General features: G+C 45.4%; 1 long non-coding RNA gene across 1 annotated transcript; it reads right to left on the reverse strand.

Moving 5' to 3' along the window:
- Positions 1-4,174: 4,174 nt before the first annotated feature.
- LOC140460382 (uncharacterized) lies at positions 4,175-14,533 on the reverse strand. The gene is made up of 2 exons (XR_011954045.1): positions 14,299-14,533; positions 4,175-5,615 (listed from the first exon to the last, which is right to left on the reverse strand). It is a non-coding gene; the product is annotated as an uncharacterized lncRNA (long non-coding RNA).
- Positions 14,534-18,083: the final 3,550 nt, after the last annotated feature.

Here is an 18,083-nt window from a genome sequence, read left to right on the forward strand (position 1 = left end):
TGTGTGAACTGAATGAGCTGCCAGGAAAAATGGTGGAGGCTGGTACAAATACAACATTTAAAAGGCATCTGGATAGGTACATGAGTAGGAAGTTTTAGAGGGATATGGACAAAGTGCTGGCAAATGGGATGAGATTAATTTAGGCTATCTGGTTGGCCCATACCGAAGGATTGTTTTTTGTGCTCTACAACTCAATGGTTCTATTTCCACAGAGCCAGAACCAATTTCAAAAGGCTAGGAATAGGCCATTCGCCCCTTACACACTGTCCTCAACTGTGGCCTCACTGAGCATATTTCAATTCTCAGTGCTATGTAATGAGCCAGACTTTATTAAAAATCTTAAAGCAAAAAGAACACTTAGGAGCCAGCAATTATAATATAGTAGAGATCAGTGTGCAGTTTGAAAGAGAGAAGGCAAAACTAGACGTAATGGTGTTACAGTTAAATAAAGGGCAATAAGAGAGGAACTGACAAAAATTGACTGGAAGCAGAGCCTAGTGGGGAAGACAGTAGAGCAACAATAGCAGAAATTTCTGGGTGTAATTGAGGACACAGTACAGAGGTTCATTCCCCCAAAAAAGAAAGATTATCGGGCGGCGTAGGGGGGCAAGAAGACTGCCATAGCTGACAAAGGAAGTCATGAAATGTATCAACGAAAATGAGAGCCTATAAAGTGGCCAGACCACTGGGAAATCAGAAGCTTGGGAAGACTACAAAAACAAACAGAAGATAACAAAGAGAGAAATAAGGAAGGAGAGGATCAAATATGAAGGTAAGTGGACCAGTAATGTTAGAAATGATAGTAAAAGTTTTTTGCAATACATGAACAAACGAGCGGCAAAAGTAGAAATTGGGCTGCCCCAAATTGATGCAGGAAGGCTAGTGATGGGAGATAATAAATAACTGAAGAACCTAATAAATACTGTGTGTCAGTTTTCACAATGGAAGACATGAGTAATATCCTAACACTTAAGGAGAGTTAAGGGGCAGAGTTGAGTATGGTAGCCGTTACAAAAAAGAAAGTGCTAGAAAAGCTAAAAGGTCTAAAAATTGAGAAATCTCCTAGCCCTGATGGCTACAGCCTAGCGTTCTGAGGGAGGTGGTTGAAGAATTAGCAGAGATGTTGGTTGTAATCTTTCAAAAATCACTGGAGTCAGGGAAAGTCCCAGATGATTGGAAAATCACTGTCGTAAGTCCTTTGTTCAAGAAAGGATCAAGACAAAAGCTGGAAAATTATACGCCGATTAGCCTAACCGCAGTTGTAGATAAAATTCTAAAATCTATCATTAAGGATGAGATTTCTAAATTCTTGGAAGTGCATGGTTGGATTAAAATAAGTCAGCATGGATTTAGTAAGGGGAGGTCGTGCCTGACAAACTTGAAGAGTTAACAAGTAGGTTAGACTTGGGAAACCCAGAGGATGTCATCTACCTAGATTTCCAAAAGGCCTTTGGTAAGGTGCCTCATAGGAGGCTGCTGAGAAAAGTGAGGGTCCATGGTATTGGAGTTGAGCTACTGGCATGGATTGAAGATAGGCTGCCTGAGAGAAGGCAGAAAGTTGGGATAAAAGGTTCTTTTTCGGAATGGCAGCTGGTGACAAGTGGTGTCCCTCAGGGCTCAGTGTTGGGGCTGCAGATGTTCACTTTATATATTAATGATCTGGATAAAGGGACTGGGGGCATTCCTACGAAGTTTGCTGATGATACAAAGTTAGGCAGACAGGCAGGTAGTTCTGAGAAGGTGGGGAGGCTGCAGAAAGATTTGGACAGTTTAGGACTGTGGTCCAGGAAATGGCTGATGAAATTCAATGTAAGCAAATGTGAGGTCTTGCACTTTGGAAAAAAGAATACAGGCATGGACTATTTTCTAAACAGTGAGAAAATTCATAAAGCCAAAGTACAAAAGGGATCTGGGACTGGTGGTCCAGGATTCTCTAAAGTCTGACTTGCAGGTTGAGTCTGTGCTTAAGAAAGCAAATATAATGACGTTATTTATCTCAGAGTTGGAATGTAAAAGCAGCAATGTGCTGCTGAAACTTTATAAAGCTCTGGTTAGGCCCCATTTAGAATACTGTGTCCAATTTTGGGCCCCACACCTCAGTAAGGACATAGTGGCACTGGAGCATGTCCAGCGGAGATTCACACGATGATTGCTGGTATCATAGGCCTAACAGACAATGAACAGCTGAGGATCCTGGAATTATATTCATTAGAATTTAGAAGGTTGAGGGCAGATCTAATAGAAACTTACAAGATAGTGCATGGCTTAAAGAGTGTGGATGCTGGTAAGATTTTTTCCATTAGGCAGGGAGACTAGGACCCATGGGCACAGCCTGATAATTAGAGGGGGTCAATTTAGAATGGAAATGAGGAGACATTTCTTCAGCCAGAGAGTGGTGGGCCTGTGGATTTCATTGCCATGGAGCGCAGTGGAGACCGGGACATTAAATGTCTTCAAGGCAGAGATTGATAAATTCTTGGTATCGCAAGGAATTAAGACCTATGTGGAGAGAATGGGTAAGTGGAGTTGAAATGCCCGTCAGCCATGATTAAACGGCGGAGTGGACTTATGACCTTACTTCCACTCCAATGTCTTATGGTCCGAAGGAAGAGCTCTTTGCTATTCACTTTACCTCCATTTCTAATGATTTTATAAATCTTAGTAAGGTCACCCCTCAACCCCCGACACTCCAATGAAGACAGTCCCAACCTTTCCTTATAACTCAAACCCTCCAGTCCTGGCAACATCCTGGTAAATATTTACGGAACCCTCTCTAATAGTATTCTTCCTGTCACAGAGCCACCAAAACTGTACTCAGTACCCAGAAAGTGGCCTCACCAACGTCCTGTACAACCTCAACGTGATGTCCCAACTCCAACACTCAATGGGGTGGACAGTGAAGGCAATGGTGCAAAATGCCTTCTTTACCACCTGTCTACCAGTGATGCAACTTTCAAAGAACTATATACCTGAACACCCTAACCACTTCCCCCACCCACCCTGCCAAAGTGTCTCTGTTCTACAACACAACCCAGGGACCTACCATTAACTGTACATAGCAATGCTGAAAATTCCTGCATTCTTCGCCTGAAGCCCACTGAAGATGTTACCCAGTAGGTAACGAAACGTCTGGAAATGAACCTTGCAGCTCAGCAAGCAAACGTACATCCAAAACCTCAACCTGAGCTACAAATCTTCTCAAAACTCACTATGTCCAGTCCTTCCTTGTTTCGCAAAATGCAACTTCTCACTTTTATTCATACTTCTCCCCTCTCCCATAGACACACACACACACACGCCCCACAACACATTTACAGGCTTAAACACCATCACACTCACCTCACTCTTACGCACGCACTCACACACAAACTCGTATATACACCGACACACACACACACAAACTCTATGGAGTGAATTTGTATTGGCCGAATTATATTTGCAGATACTTTCAATTTTGCTCAAAAAGCACACGATCTGCAGGCAGTCAATCCATGCAATATTTTATAAATTCCTACCTTGGAAATAGAACCTGTCTGATTCAAGATTGGAATACTGACAGACTCGAACCTCACATCTTTAATGCATTGTGTGAGCTGAGATGTCACTTTTTTTTAATAAAACATTAAGTCATCTCAAGAACGTGACTTTAAAGATGTTCTGGGATTTACATATTAATGAACTAAAACCTGCAACCCATTCTAAAAGATGAAAGACATAACAACAATCTAGCTTTGTTCAATAGATCCTATCAGTCGCATGACACTGTGATCTTTTGCTATACAATCGGTGTATTATTCCCCGGCTAACAGCTACCCGATGAAGGAGCAGCACTCTGAAAGCTAGTGCTTCCAAATAAACCTGTTGGATTATAACCTGGTGTTGTGTGATTTTTAACTTTATCTACCCCAGTCCAACACCGGCACCTCCACACCGTTTCCAGTGAACCCAGCCCACATCTCCCACTGCTGCCAGTAAACTATACAATGCTGATGAAACGGTGCAGTACCTGCACTTCTGAAAAATTTACAACTTCTAACGATACTAGCTACTCATTCACTGCTCCATCTGATACATGACATTGGAAACTTAGTGCAGGAGGCTGAAATGAAATGAGTAGCTTTAAAACAAAAACATCTTGGAGCACAAAGCCTTCAATGAGAGTCTGAGCCCGGCGATAAGTTCAGGTAACCTTTATTGTGACCCAACGTTGTTACAGCTTCAGACCCCCCCCAGCAAAAAGGTGTAGAAAAAGTCGCTGCTTTTTAAACAGCTTAAGGTCAAGGCGTGCACCCCCACCCCACACCACCTCACCTTCTTTACTATGGTCACCACCGAGTTGTCAGTTTGTAATTGGATCCTTGGTACAGCCTTAACTGTAGGAAGTATTGCCCCACTCAGCAATTTCAACCCATACCCTGTAAACAAGTAAGTCTTTTCCCACTCAATAACCGGTGGCAGTGGTGGGCAATGAAGAGTCAACCATGCTGTTGTGGGTCTGGAGTTATGAGTAGGGTAAAGGATGCAGCTGGGACGACCGAGTGAATCCTTCCCCACATTAGCAGTTTCTTTCCCTAAAAAGGGATGTGAGTGAATCAGATGGGTGATGTCCCCCAAACATTCATTTCTTCATTAGGTTCTGAACTCCAGATTTCTGACCGAAAGCCAATTCCACCATCTGCCATGGCAGGATTCAAACCTGGGATTCCCCGGAACTGGGTTGATAGTCCAGTCAATAAGGCAATTGGCTATCCCTTCTTTAATCCCCCTGCGATGGCACATGAACTCGCTGGTGCCTCCGCAGATGAGAAGCGCGGGTAAAGCCCTTCTCACTGCCTCTCCCCAGTGTGCACCTGCCGGTAGGCCAGCAGGATTGAGGAATTGCTGAAGGCCTTCCCACACTCATTGCAGAAGAACAGCCTCTCTCCAGTGTGCCCCTGCCTGTGGGCCAGCAGGGTGGAGGCCTGGGTAAAGCCCTTCCCACACTCGGGGCAGCTGAAGGGCCTCTCCCGTGTGGACCCGCTGGTGCCTCACCAGGTCGGAGGAATTGCTGAAGGCCTTTCCGCACTTGGGGCAGATGAATGGCCTCTCCCCAGTATGACTGCGCTGATGAGTCTCCAGGATAGAAGGGACACGGAAGCCTTTTCCGCAGTCGCCACACTTCCACGGTTTCTGCACGGGGCGGGATCCATTGGGTTTCTCCATGGCCGAAGCTTCAGCTGCACACAAACACATGTACAGCCCCTCCCTGCCGTGAATTCCTCTTTCTAGGCTGTATAACTGCTTCAGGTTCCACAATCAGTCCGCTGCAACAGTAGGGTCTCTCATCCAGTCCCATTGATGCTGAAGACGTGCTCCAACAGGAACCAAAAGGCTTTGCTCCTTCTCAGAGAATCACAGTCAAAAATTGTTGCAGTCCTGATGGATTGAGTGACTGTCGGACATTGACGTCGAAGTGAGGACTGCAGAAGCTGGAGAGTCAGAGTTGAACAGTGCGGCGCTGGAAAATTACAACAGGTCCGGCAGCATCCGAGGAGCAGGAAAGTTGATGTTTCAGGCATCAGGCATCAGCCCTTCATCTGTTGATTTTGAAACTTCCGTCTTCAGATCATCAAATGCTTTGTAAAAAGAGATGACAAAAGTCATGATTGTCAGTGCAAGGTAGAAATTCAGAACAAGCAATTCTACTTTCTGCAGAACATTCTTTTCTTTTGTTATTCCACGCTGAATATGGAAAGCACCATCCCACTCTCTCTCCCCCTCTGTTCTCACACCGCTCTAACTAATTCTCCTGAAGGTGTTGATTCAGGATCTTACAGGGGCAGAACAGCAAAAACTTCAAGACTGACATCTCTCTGAATTTTGGATAACTCCCCTGCTGAGAGTGAGCAGGTCTGATTTTGGGAAGCTCCAAAAATAGTGTCAGTTCAGGGTGAACCTGCAATGCAAGTTCTTGAGGAACAACCAGACATGAAGTGGTTAACATCCCTGGAAAGGAGAGAGCAAAATAAGACATCAAAGGCATTAAAACCGACACCAGAGAGAAACTGAACATACAGATGTGGCAAGCCAGAGTCAGAGATAGACAGCATGGAAACAGTCCAACTCGTCGATACCAACCAAATATTCTAAATTAATCTAGACCCATTTGCCAGCATTTGGCCTACAACCCTCTAAACCCTTCCATTTTATATTTTCATCCAGATGCCTTTCAAATGTCATAATTGTACACCCATTTCCTCTGGCAGCTCATTCCTTACACGCGCCAGTCTCTTAATGACAGAGTGAATTTAGCACAGTGAATCCATCTTACCCATAGTGCCCAGGGGTGTGTAGGTTAAGTTAGCACAGCCAATCCACCCTAACCTGCACATCCCTTGACAATATGGGTAACAGAACACTGCAAATCCACCTAAACCCATCCAAAACAGAACACTATGGGTCATTGAACATGGCGAATCCACCCCAACATGGACAAAGTTACATATACCACAATACCAGGTTACAGTCCAAGTTTATTTCAAAGCACTGGCTTTCGGAGTGCTGCAACTTATTCAGTTGGTTGATCATAAGACACAGAATTTATGGAAAAACATTACAGTGTCCTGCCACTGAAATGATATACTGAACGAACCTGGATTGTTAAGTCTTTCATCTTTTAGAATGGGTTGCAGGTATCAATAATATGCAAGTCCCAGAACCTCCTGTCAGGCTCCTTCTCGAGATAACGTAAGGTTTTATAAGAAAAGGTGACATCTCAGCTCAGATAATGCATGAAAGGAGTGAGGTCAGAGTCTGTCTGTATCCCAATCTTGAGTCAGACCACTTCGATTTGCAAAGTGGAATTTACAAAATATTACATGTATTGGCTGCCTGCATTGACTGCCAGCACATTGTGCATTTAGAGTTATACAGTCATAGATGGACAGCATGGAAACAGACCCTTTAGTCCAACTCATCCATGACGGCCAGATATCCCAACCCAATCAAGTCCCACCTGCCAGCAACTTGCCCATATCCCTCCAAATTCTTCCTATTCATATGCCCATCCAGACTAGCCTCCACCACTTCCTCTGGCGGCTCATTCCATACACATACCACCCTCTGAGTGAAGAAGTTGCCTCTTTAGGTCCCTTTCACACTAAACCTATACCCTCTAGTTCTGGACTCCCCCACCCCAGGGGAAAGACTTTGTCCATTTATCCTATCCAAGCCCCTCATGATTTTATAAATCTCTGTAAGATCACCCCTTAGCCTCTGACGCTCCAGGGAAAACAGCCCTAGCCTATTTAACCTCTCCCTATAGCTCAAATCTTCCAATCCTAGCAACATCCTTGTACATATTTTCTGAACCCTTTCAAGTTTCACAACATCTTTCCGACAGGAAGGAGACCAGAACTGCATGTAATATTCCAACAGTGGCCTAACCAATGTCCTGTGCATCCGCAACATGACCTCCAAATTCCTGTACTCAATACTCTGACTATTAAAGGAAAGCAGACCAAATGCCTTCTTCACTATCCAATCACTATCCTTTTCTTCACTACCTGCGACTCCACTTTCAAGGAGCTATGAAACTGCACTCCAAGACCTCTTTGTTCAGCAATACTTTCTAGGACCTTACCATTAAGTGTATAACTACTGCTAAGATTTGCTTTCCTAAAATGCAGCTCCTCACATTTATCTGAATTGAACTCCATCTGCCACTTCTCAGCCCATTGGCCCATCTGATCAAGATCTCGTTCTAATCTGAGGTAACCTTCTTCGCTGTCCACTACACCTCCAATTTTAGTGTCATCAGCAAACGTATAGCTATACCTCTTATGCTCACATCCAAATCATTTATATAAAATGATGAAAAGTAGTGGAACCAGCACAGATCCTTGTGGCACTCCACTGGTCACAGGCCTCCTGTCTGAAAAACAACCCTCCACCACCACCTTCTACCTTTGAGCCAGTTCTGTATCCAAATGGCAAGTTCTCCCTGTATTCCATGAGATCTAACCTTGCTCACCAGTCTCCCATGGGGAACCTTTACGGGATTAGTGGTGCTGGAAGAGCACAGCTGTTCAGGCAGCATCCAACAAGCAGCGAAATCGACGTTTCGGGCAAAAGCCCTTCATCAGGAATAAAGGCAGTGAGCCTGAAGCATGGAGAGATAAGCTAGAGGAGGGTGGGGGTGGGGAGAGAGTAGCATAGAGTACAATGGGTGAGTGGGGGAGGAGATGAAGGTGATAGGTCAAGGAGGAGAGGGTGGAGTGGATAGGTGGAAAAGAAGATAGGCAGGTCGGACAAGTCAAGGAGACAGTAACTGAGCTGGAAGTTTGAAACTAGGATGAGGTGGGGGAAGGGGAAATGAGGAAGCTGTTGAAGTCCACATTGATGCCCTGGGGTTGAAGTGTTCCGAGGCGGAAGATGAGACGTTCTTCCTCCAGGCGTCTGGTGGTGAGGGAGCAGCGGTGAAGGAGGCCCAGGACCTCCATGTTCTTGGCAGAGTGGGAGGGGGAGTTGAAATGTTGGGCCACGGGGCGGTTTGGTTGATTGGTGCGGGTGTCTCGGAGATGTTCCCTAAAGCGCTCTGCTAGGAGGCGCCCAGTCTCCCCAATGTAGAGGAGACCACATCGGGAGCAACGGATACAATAAATGATATTGGTGGATGTGCAGGTGAAACTTTGATGGATGTGGAAGGCTCCTTTAGGGCCTTGGATAGAGGTGAAGGAGGAGGTGTGGGCACAGGTTTTACAGTTCCTGCGGTGGCAAGGGAAAGTGCCAGAATGGGAGGGTGGGTCGTAGTGGGGTGTGGACCTGACCAGGTAGTCACGGAGGGAACGGTCTTTGCGGAAGGCGGAAAGGGGTGGGGAGGGAAATATATCCCTGGTGGTGGGGTCTTTTTGGAGGTGGCGGAAATGTCGGTGGATGATTTGGTTGATGCGAAGGTTTGTAGGGTGGAAGGTGAGCACCAGGGGCGTTCTGTCCTTGTTACGGTTGGAGGGGTGGGGTCTGAGGGCAGAGGTGCGGGATGTGGACGAGATACGTTGGAGGGCATCTTTAACCACATGGGAAGGGAAATTGCGGTCTCTAAAGAAGGAGGCCATCTGGTGTGTCCTATGGTGGAACTGGTCCTCCTGGGAGCAGATACGGCGGAGGCGGAGAAATTGGCAATACGGGATGGCATTTTTGCAAGAGATAGGGTGGGAAGAGGTGTAATCCAGGTAGCTATGGGAGTCAGTGGGTTTGTAAAAAATGTCAGTGTCAAGTCAGTCGTCACTAATGGAGATGGAGAGGTCCAGGAAGGGGAGCGAGGTGTCAGAGATAGTCCAGGTAAATTTAAGGTCAGGGTGGAATGTGTTGGTGAAGTTGATGAATTGCTCAACCGATGGGGAACCTTGTTGAACACCTTACTGAAGTCCATATAGATCACATCTATTCTCTGCCCTCATCAGTTCCCTTCGTTAGTTCTTCAAAAAAACTCATTCAAGTTTGTGAGACATGATTTCCCAAACGTAAAGCCATGTTGACTATCCCTAATCAGTCCTTGCCTTTCCAATATATGTACATCTTGTCCCTCAGTTTGATTCCCTCCAACAACACCGACGTCTGGCTCACTGGTCTATAGTTCCGTGGCTTGTCTTTACCACCTTTCTTTAACAGTGGCACAACGTTAATCAACCCCCAGTCTTCCGACACCTCACCTGTGACTATCAATGATACAAATATCTCAGCAAGAGGCCCAACAATCACTTCTTTAGATTCCCACAGAGTTCTAGGGTACACTTGATCAGGTCCTGGGGACTTATCCACTTTTATTCATTTCAAGACATCCAGCACTTGCTCCTCTGTAATATGGACATTTTTCAAGATGTCACCATCTATTTCCCTACATTCTATGTCTTCCATGTCCTTTTCCACAGTAAATGCTGATGCAAAATACCCGTTTAGTATCTCCCCCATCTCCAGCGGACCCACACAAAGGCCACCTTGCTGATCTTTGAGGGGCCCTATTCTCTCCCTACTTATTCTTTTGTCTTTAATGTATTTGTAAAAACCCTTTGGATTCTCCTTAACTCTAGTTGCCAAAGCTATCTCATGTCCCCTGTTTTCCACTCCTGATTTCTCTCTTAAGTATACTCCTACTGCCTTTATACTGTAAGGCTTCATTCGATCTATCCTGTCTATACCTGACATATGCTTCCTTCATTTTCTTAACCAAACCCACAATTTCTCCAGTCATCCAGCATTCCCTATACCTACCAGCCTTTCCTTTCACCCTAAGAAGAATATACTTTCTCTGGACTCTAGTTATCACAGTCCTGAAGGCTTCCCATTTTCCAGCGACCCTTTACCTGCAAACATTTGCGCACAATCAGCTTTTGAAACTTCTTGCCTAATACCGTCACATTTGTCCTTCCTCCAATTTAGAATTTTTGTGCAAACTAGAATGTATCTGCAAATGTAATGCTGCAAATTCAAATTCATCCCCATGGAGAGTGTGGTTCTATGTGTGTAATAGAGAAACCCTGTTTCCATGCTGTATATCTATATGTCTATTTGGTAACAGATGCTTTATTTCTGTTGGTGCAAGTATGGTTGTAAATCATAGCTGGATATTAATAGTTAGATGTAAGGGAGAGAGAATTCCTCAGGTAGAGCACTCTCAGAGTCCTGGGAGACCCCTACTTCAGATTTACTTGGACTAGTTGACAGTCTAGGAGATTATGGATTGGGTCTCGATTGACTAAATGTTTTACTTTTCCCGAACGCGTAAAAGGGGGTGTTAAAGCTTCAGCAGAAATCCAGCAGAGCTGAGAACAGACCAACATCTTACTCTGTGGGAACAGGGAGATCAACAGAGGACAGAGAAATCCGGACCTGAAATCCAAGCTGACACCAGACTACCCTGTGATCAGTGCTTTGATGAGCAGTACCAACCCTCTACCTTTACTGAGCTTCCCATTTGACTACCCCCTCGATATTCAGGATCCAGTCCTTGCCATCCTGAAGCCATGTCCCTGTAAGGAGTCTCAGATCATAATTATTCTCTTCAATGTGTTCAGTCAATTCATTCACTTCTGTTAAAATACAGCTCACATTCAGTTTTTAGTTTCAGTTTCTGTGATCTTCTGAATCCAGTTTTGATTGCTGGTATATTTACTCTCCTTGTCCCTTTCTATCATTCTCTGAGGTTCATTTCCACATCACGACATTGCTCACCAGCCTTGATTTGGATTGGCCAGGCTAAATTGCCCATCGTGTCCAGGGATGTGCAGGATAGTTGGCTTAGCCATGGGAAATGCAGGGTTCTAGGTTCATAGTAATAGAAGCAGGAGTCAGTCATTTGGCCCGTCCTGCCTGCTCTCCCGTTCATTAAGATTATGGCTGATCTATCCATCATCTCAGCTCCTCCTGCCTGCAGTGTCCCAACTATCCTTGATTCCCCAATTATGCAGAAACCCATCTAATTGTATCTTGAATATACTTAACGAAGCTGCCTTCTCTGCTTCCTTGGGCAGAGACTGCCACAGTTTCACTATTCCCAGGAAAAGCAGTTCCTCCTCATCTCTGTCCTAAATCTACTTCCCCTAATCTTGGGGCCTCGTCTCACCTACCAGCAGAAATGACTGGATAGGTTAGGGTTTCATCCCCACAGTGCAATGAATTCCCACTTTCCACCAAATCCCAGATGTACTCATTCACTCAGTTGTTGTCTCACAAATGAAAGATTTCATTGTAACTTCTTCTGCTCTGAGTAAGGACAAAACATTTTTGAAAGCTGCTCTGAAAGTCCAGTCTTCACAACAACACTTTTACTTTCACTGAAGATGATTAACGTCATAGAGCATAGAAACAGACCCTTTGGCCCAACTCATCCGTGCCAACTATATTTCACAAACTAATCTAGTCCCATTTGCCAGCGTTTGACTCATCCCTCTAAACCCTTCCTATTCAAGTACCCATCCAGTGGCTTTTAAATGTTGTCATTGTACCAGCCTCCCCACTTCCTCTGGCAGTTCGTTCCATACACGTTCCACCCTCTGTCTGAAAATACGTTGCCCCTCAGGTCCCTTTCCCTACTCACCTTAAACTTCTGCTCCTTTAGTTCTGGACTCCCCTACCATGGAGAAAAGACCTTGGGTATTCAGCCTATCCATGCCCCTTATAAACTTCTTTAAAGGTTACCACTCAGCCTCTGATGCTCCAAAGAAAATATCTCCCTGGCCTATTCTGCCTCTTCCTGCAGCTCAAACCCTCCAAATCTGGCAACAGCCTTCTAAATATTTTCTGACCCCCCCCTCAAAGTTTCATAACATCTTCCCTACATGACAGAGACCAGAATTGAATGCAGTATTCCAAAAGTGGCCTAACCAATGTCCTGTACAGCCGCAAACTGATCTCCCAGTTCCTATCCTGAATGCTCTGACCATAAAGGAAAGCATACCAAACACCTTGTTCACTATATTGTCTATGTAAGACTCAACCTTCAAGGAACTATGAACCTCCACTCCAAGGTCTCTTTGTTCCGCGACACTCCCCTTAACTGTGTCAGTCCTGCCTGGATTGCTGGACCAAAATTCAGCTCCTCACATTCCACTGAATTAAACCCCATCTGCCACTCCTTGACCCATCCGATCAATTCTAATTTATGCTAAACTCTCTTTCCTCTCTTATTCCCTAGAAGCTGAAAATCTCTGTCCCACATACTCTCCCTCCATTCTCTCATTGCTGAACCTAATCCCTGCTGTACCTCATTCTGAAGGGTCTGTTTCATGCTGATTAAAAGGCCCACACTCAGGGGATCTCATGGAAACATACAGAATAATGACTGGCCTGGACAGAGTAGACTTTCAGAGGATGTTTCCATTGGTAGGAGAGACTAGGACCTGAGGGCACAGCCTTCGAGGAAAGGGAGGGCATTTTAGAACACAGATAAGGAGATACTTCTTCACTGAAAGAGTAGTGAATCTATGGAATTCATTCCTGCAGAAGGTTGTAGAGGCCAGGTCACTGAGGATATTTAAGACTGAGGTAGATAGGTTCCTGAGTATCACGGGGATGGAGAGTTCCAGGTAGAGCGCGGAAGAATGGGGTTGAGAAACCTATCAACCACAATTGAATGGTATGAACAGACCTGATGGGCTGAATGGACTAATTTCTGCTCCTATGTCTTATGTCTTGCTGTCGTGGCCACAGTGAGAGAATTGGGAGCAGGAGTTGGCTATTTGGTCTTTCGAGCCTGCACAAGCATTGAACAGATCATAACTGAATATGGATCTACTTACATCTAAGTGAATAGGCTGGAACTTTTTCACTGGAACAAAGGAGGTTGAGAGGTGACCTTATTGAGGTTTATAAAATCACGAGGGGCATAGATGAGGTCAATATCAGCTGTTGTTTCAAGAATAGGGAGCAATCTTTTTAAGGTGAGAAGAGAAAAATTTTAAAAAGACACAAGGAGCACATTTTTCGTTTAAGAGAGTTGAGTGTGTGTCAAATGAATGTCCAGAGGAAGTAATGAATGCAGGTACACTAACAACATTTTTTAAAAATTTGAATAAGTGCACGAATAGAAAAGTTTCAGAAGGATATCAGCCAAACATTGGCAGGTGGGACTAGTTTAGTTTGTGAATATAGTCAGCATGGACTAGTTGGATTGAAGGGTCTGTTTCTGTGCTGTATGACTCTGTAACTGTTCTTTCCTGGTCTTAAAACTATTTTCTTGCCTTCCCCCAAAACCATCCATTTCTTTGTTCATCGAAGTCAAATGAACTCAGCCTTGAATACATTCAATGACCGGCCTAACTGCTGAAAGACATCCATACTTCTGAACTCAATTCCTCTTGCTAATATATCACTTGCTTTGCTCATTGCTTGCTGCACCTGTCTGACAACTGGCAGTAACTGGTTTCGAAGGACGCTAAGGCCCCTTTGTCCATCCACACATCGTTCCTGATGAAGAGCTTGTGCCCGAAACGTCGACTCTCCTCCTCAGTTGCTGCCTTACCTGCTGTGGTTTGCCAGCGCCACACTTTTCAACTCTGATCTCCAGCATCTCACTTTCGCCACATCTCAACTTATCACTCCATAAACGATGCACTCCTTTCTGCTTTTTTTTTGACATACATCAAAGGCTATACCTTCCATTGTGGCACTGCGTTTGCAAAGTGAGACACAGGCCTGGATCAACTTTTCCAGAGTCTGTCCCCTCCCTCGATTCACTCTTTCCTTTCAGTTGCTACAAATCAATAATTGAACCCCAGATTGAAAAGAAAGTGGAAAACGTGGTGACAAAAACATTATACTCACAAATTTTAGACAGAGGAAGGAATTTATAGTCTGGGGTGAGGTTTAATCTTCATTCAGTGACAAAAGAGCAGCATCAGCGGCTTCAGAGCTCACGATCCAACTTCCGCATTTCGACAACGGCCGACTCTGATTGGCAGGAGGACCAGACTCCTTCGGATCCTCCAAGGTTCTCCATTGGTCCATGGAAAGGAGCTCATGCGCCTTTTTCGCGGACACCCGGGAGTATGCGCAGTGCTTTGCTGACACCGGCAGGCATGCGCAGTGCTTACTGACACCGCGGAGCATGCTCAGTATGCTCTGTCACGATGCTGGTGTTACTGATAAATTTTAGAGTTAAAAATCACAAAACACCTGGTTATAGTCCAACAGACGTATTTGGAAGCACGGGTTTTTGGAGCGCTGCTCCTTTATCAGGTGGTTGTGGAGAATAACATGGTCACACAGAATTTATGATCTTCTGATCTTACACTCCACAACCAAAAGTGCTCCGAAAGCTAAGTGTTTCTGAAAAAGCCGGTTGGACTGTAACCTGGTGTTGTGTGATTTTTAACTTTGTACACCCCAGTCCAACACGGGCATCTGCAGATCATGACAAATTTTAAGTGTCCAAATGCGAATACGAGAGAAAAATGCCAACGCCATTTTTTTTTTGCCGAAATATTTTTTTTCCCCTGTGCCTCGAAGTTTTATTCCTTTTGCATTTTGTCTGGCTTCTCAACGTTCCTGCCTTTACCTCAGGGTAGAGGTATTCCAAAACTAGAGGGAATAGGTTTAGGGTGAGGAGGAAAGATTTGAAGAGATTCAAAAGACTCTGCATAGAACATTCACCCCATACAGGGCGAAAGTGACGACTGCAGATGCTGGAGATGAGGGTCGAGAGTGTGTGCTGGAAAAGCACAGCAGGTCAGGCAGCGTGCGAGGAGCAGGAGAATCGACGTTTCCGGCAAAACCCTTCATCAGAAAATAGCTATTTGAAATTGCAGAGCTGTAGCATAATCGAGTGTGTCTGGATGGGATGCTGTTGGGAAAGTTGGTGTGAATGACCTGTCGGGATGATATGATTCCACTGCCTAAGCCACGCGTATATTGAGAAATGATTGCCACAAGTCTGCTTGGGAGGAGTGGGTTCGTTCGTGGGACACTGATACCAGTTCTGGGAAGGTAGGATTGTGCAAACTCTCTTCACACTCTACCCCCCCCCCCCCCCCCCCCAACCCCCGTCCATTTTCTCCTCGCCCACTGCCCCATGCCCATTCCCTCTCCTCACATTGCACTCCCATTCTCTCCCCATAACCCTCTGAACCCCAGTCCTTCTCTATCACCCAACCTCTGTCCCCCTCTCCATTTCTCTCCGTTCTCCACCCCCACCAGCGCCCCACCCCGTCCTTTCTGGTGCCTCAGCCCTCTTTGATCGCTGTATCAAGCCCTTTTAAGGAGAGAGAGAGACTGGGTGGTGACGATTCTTCCTGGGAAACAGGGTGCGCGAGAAATGACTGATTTTTAAAATTGAGAATAGCTAAAATCATATATTCAGAAACGTTGTTAAAGTCTGGAAGAATGTTCTTTAAAAAAAAACAAGCTTTAGAAATATTTCTGAAGCTTGCATTGATAGATGCACAGTTAGGCCACAAACAAGGACAGGCTGTAAGAGTGAATGAGTGAATAAAAGACAAGTCCCACCTCGCCCATGAGGAGAATGTGAGAACTGCAGTTGCTGGAGATCAGAGTCGAGAGTGTGGTGTTGAAAAAGCACAGCAGGTAAGGCAGTATCCTAGGAGCAGGAGAATCAATGTTTCAGACATAAGCCCTTCACCTTGCCCTCTCCAGTGTGTGTTGGGAAACTGCTTAACTACTTAATCATTTCTAGTGGCCGAGCAGAGGCTGTTAACAAGTTTGGAACACAGAGAATGACCTCAGCTGAGACCTTGGATTCATGTCTCACTACAGGAGACCGAGCTACACAATACACACACAAACTCAATCTCTCTCTATCTCTCTCTCACTCACACTCACACGCACACACACACACACTCAAGTACTCACACGGTCGTGCAGACCCTCTCTGATAGACAGGCTCTCACTCAGACACACATTGATACACCCTTCACACTCACATCCATGCACACACCTTCTCACACAATTATACTCCATCACACGCACACTTTACCCAGCATGCACACGCACACACACAGACGCTCTGTCTCATGAATGCACTCACACATAGAAGTCTTTGGAGTGAATTGCATCTGCAGTATTATATATTTGGAAATAGAACCAGTCTTACTCAAGACTGGGATACAGACAGACTCTAACCTCTCAGCTCTCATGCGTTATCTGAACTCAGGTGTCACCTCCCTTGATAAAATATTAAGTTACCTGGAGAATGTTACTAAAAAGAAGTTCTGGGATTTACAGATTAATGAACCGAAATCTGCAACCCATTTTAAAAGATGAAAGACTTAACAGGTTTCTTCAATATATCATTTATGTTGCATGACATATAATCTTTTGCTACATATTCTGTGTCTTACCATCCCACTCAACAGCTACCTGATGAAGGAACACCGCTCCAAAACCTAGTGTTTCCAAATAAACCTGTTGGACTATACCCTGGTGTTTGTGTCATTTTAAAACTTTGTTTCCAGTGAATACAGCCCACACCTCCCACTGTTGCCAGTGAACTTTGCAATGCCAATGAAACAATAAACCTGCAGTCCTGAAAAATTTACGATTTCGAACAATACTAGCTACTCATTCACTGCTCATTCTGAGACACAACATTGGAAACTCGGTGCTGGTGGCTGAAAGAATTAAGAAGCTGTAGGATCTCCCAGCTTTCAATGAGAGTTTAAGCCTGACGGTAAGTTCAGGTAACCATTACTGCGACCCAAATTTGTTACAGCTTCAGATTTCCACATCACAAGGCGTACAAAAAGTAGCTTTTCTTAAAAAAAAAGCACCTCAAGCTCAAAGTGCACACCCTCACCCCCACTCCTCCCACCACACTTTCTTTATTATTGGTCAGTTGAGTTGTCCCTTTGTAACTGGATCCTTCGTACAGCCGGGTAAAGCATGCAGCTGGGATGACTGAGTGAATCCTTTCCCGCAACGACAGTTTCCATCACTGAAAAGGATATGGGTGAATCAGGTGGGTTTTTGCCCTCCGATAACGGTTTCATCCTTAGATTCTGAAGTCCAGATTACTGACCGAATCCCAATTCTGCCATCTGCCGCGACGGGATTCGAACCTGAGAGTCCCCAGAGCTGGGTTGTTAGCGGCGCTCGGCCATCGCTCCTTCCATCCCCCTGCAATGGCACGTGAACGCGCTGGTGCCTCCGCAGGTGGGAGGAGCAGGTGAAGCCCTTCCGGCACTGACAGAAGGTGGACGGCCTCTCTCTGGTGTGGACCCACTGGTGGGTCAGCAGTGCAGCTGACTGAGTGAACCCTATTCCGTACATGGGGCACGTGAATGGCTTCTCTCACTTGTGGACCCACCCGTGCGTCTCCAGATGGCTGATCCGACTGAAGCCCTTCCTGCACACCGAGCAGGTGAATGGCCTCACACCGCTGTGAATACGTCTGTGCGTTTCCAACACGGATGGGGAAGGGAATCCTTTCCCTCAGTCCCCACATTTCCACAGTTTCCCCATTGGGGGAGCTTTCCTTGTGTTGGTCTGGGTTTGAAATTACAATCAGAACGGGGACATAGTCTTTCCCACCGTAAGGGGTGAGACTTTGATTCCCCCAAGCTGAGTAAATGGTGTGAAGCACTTTTCACAGTCAG

This window comes from Chiloscyllium punctatum, chromosome 36, assembly GCF_047496795.1.
Source record: "Chiloscyllium punctatum isolate Juve2018m chromosome 36, sChiPun1.3, whole genome shotgun sequence".
In the NCBI taxonomy this organism is placed as follows: domain Eukaryota; kingdom Metazoa; phylum Chordata; class Chondrichthyes; order Orectolobiformes; family Hemiscylliidae; genus Chiloscyllium; species Chiloscyllium punctatum.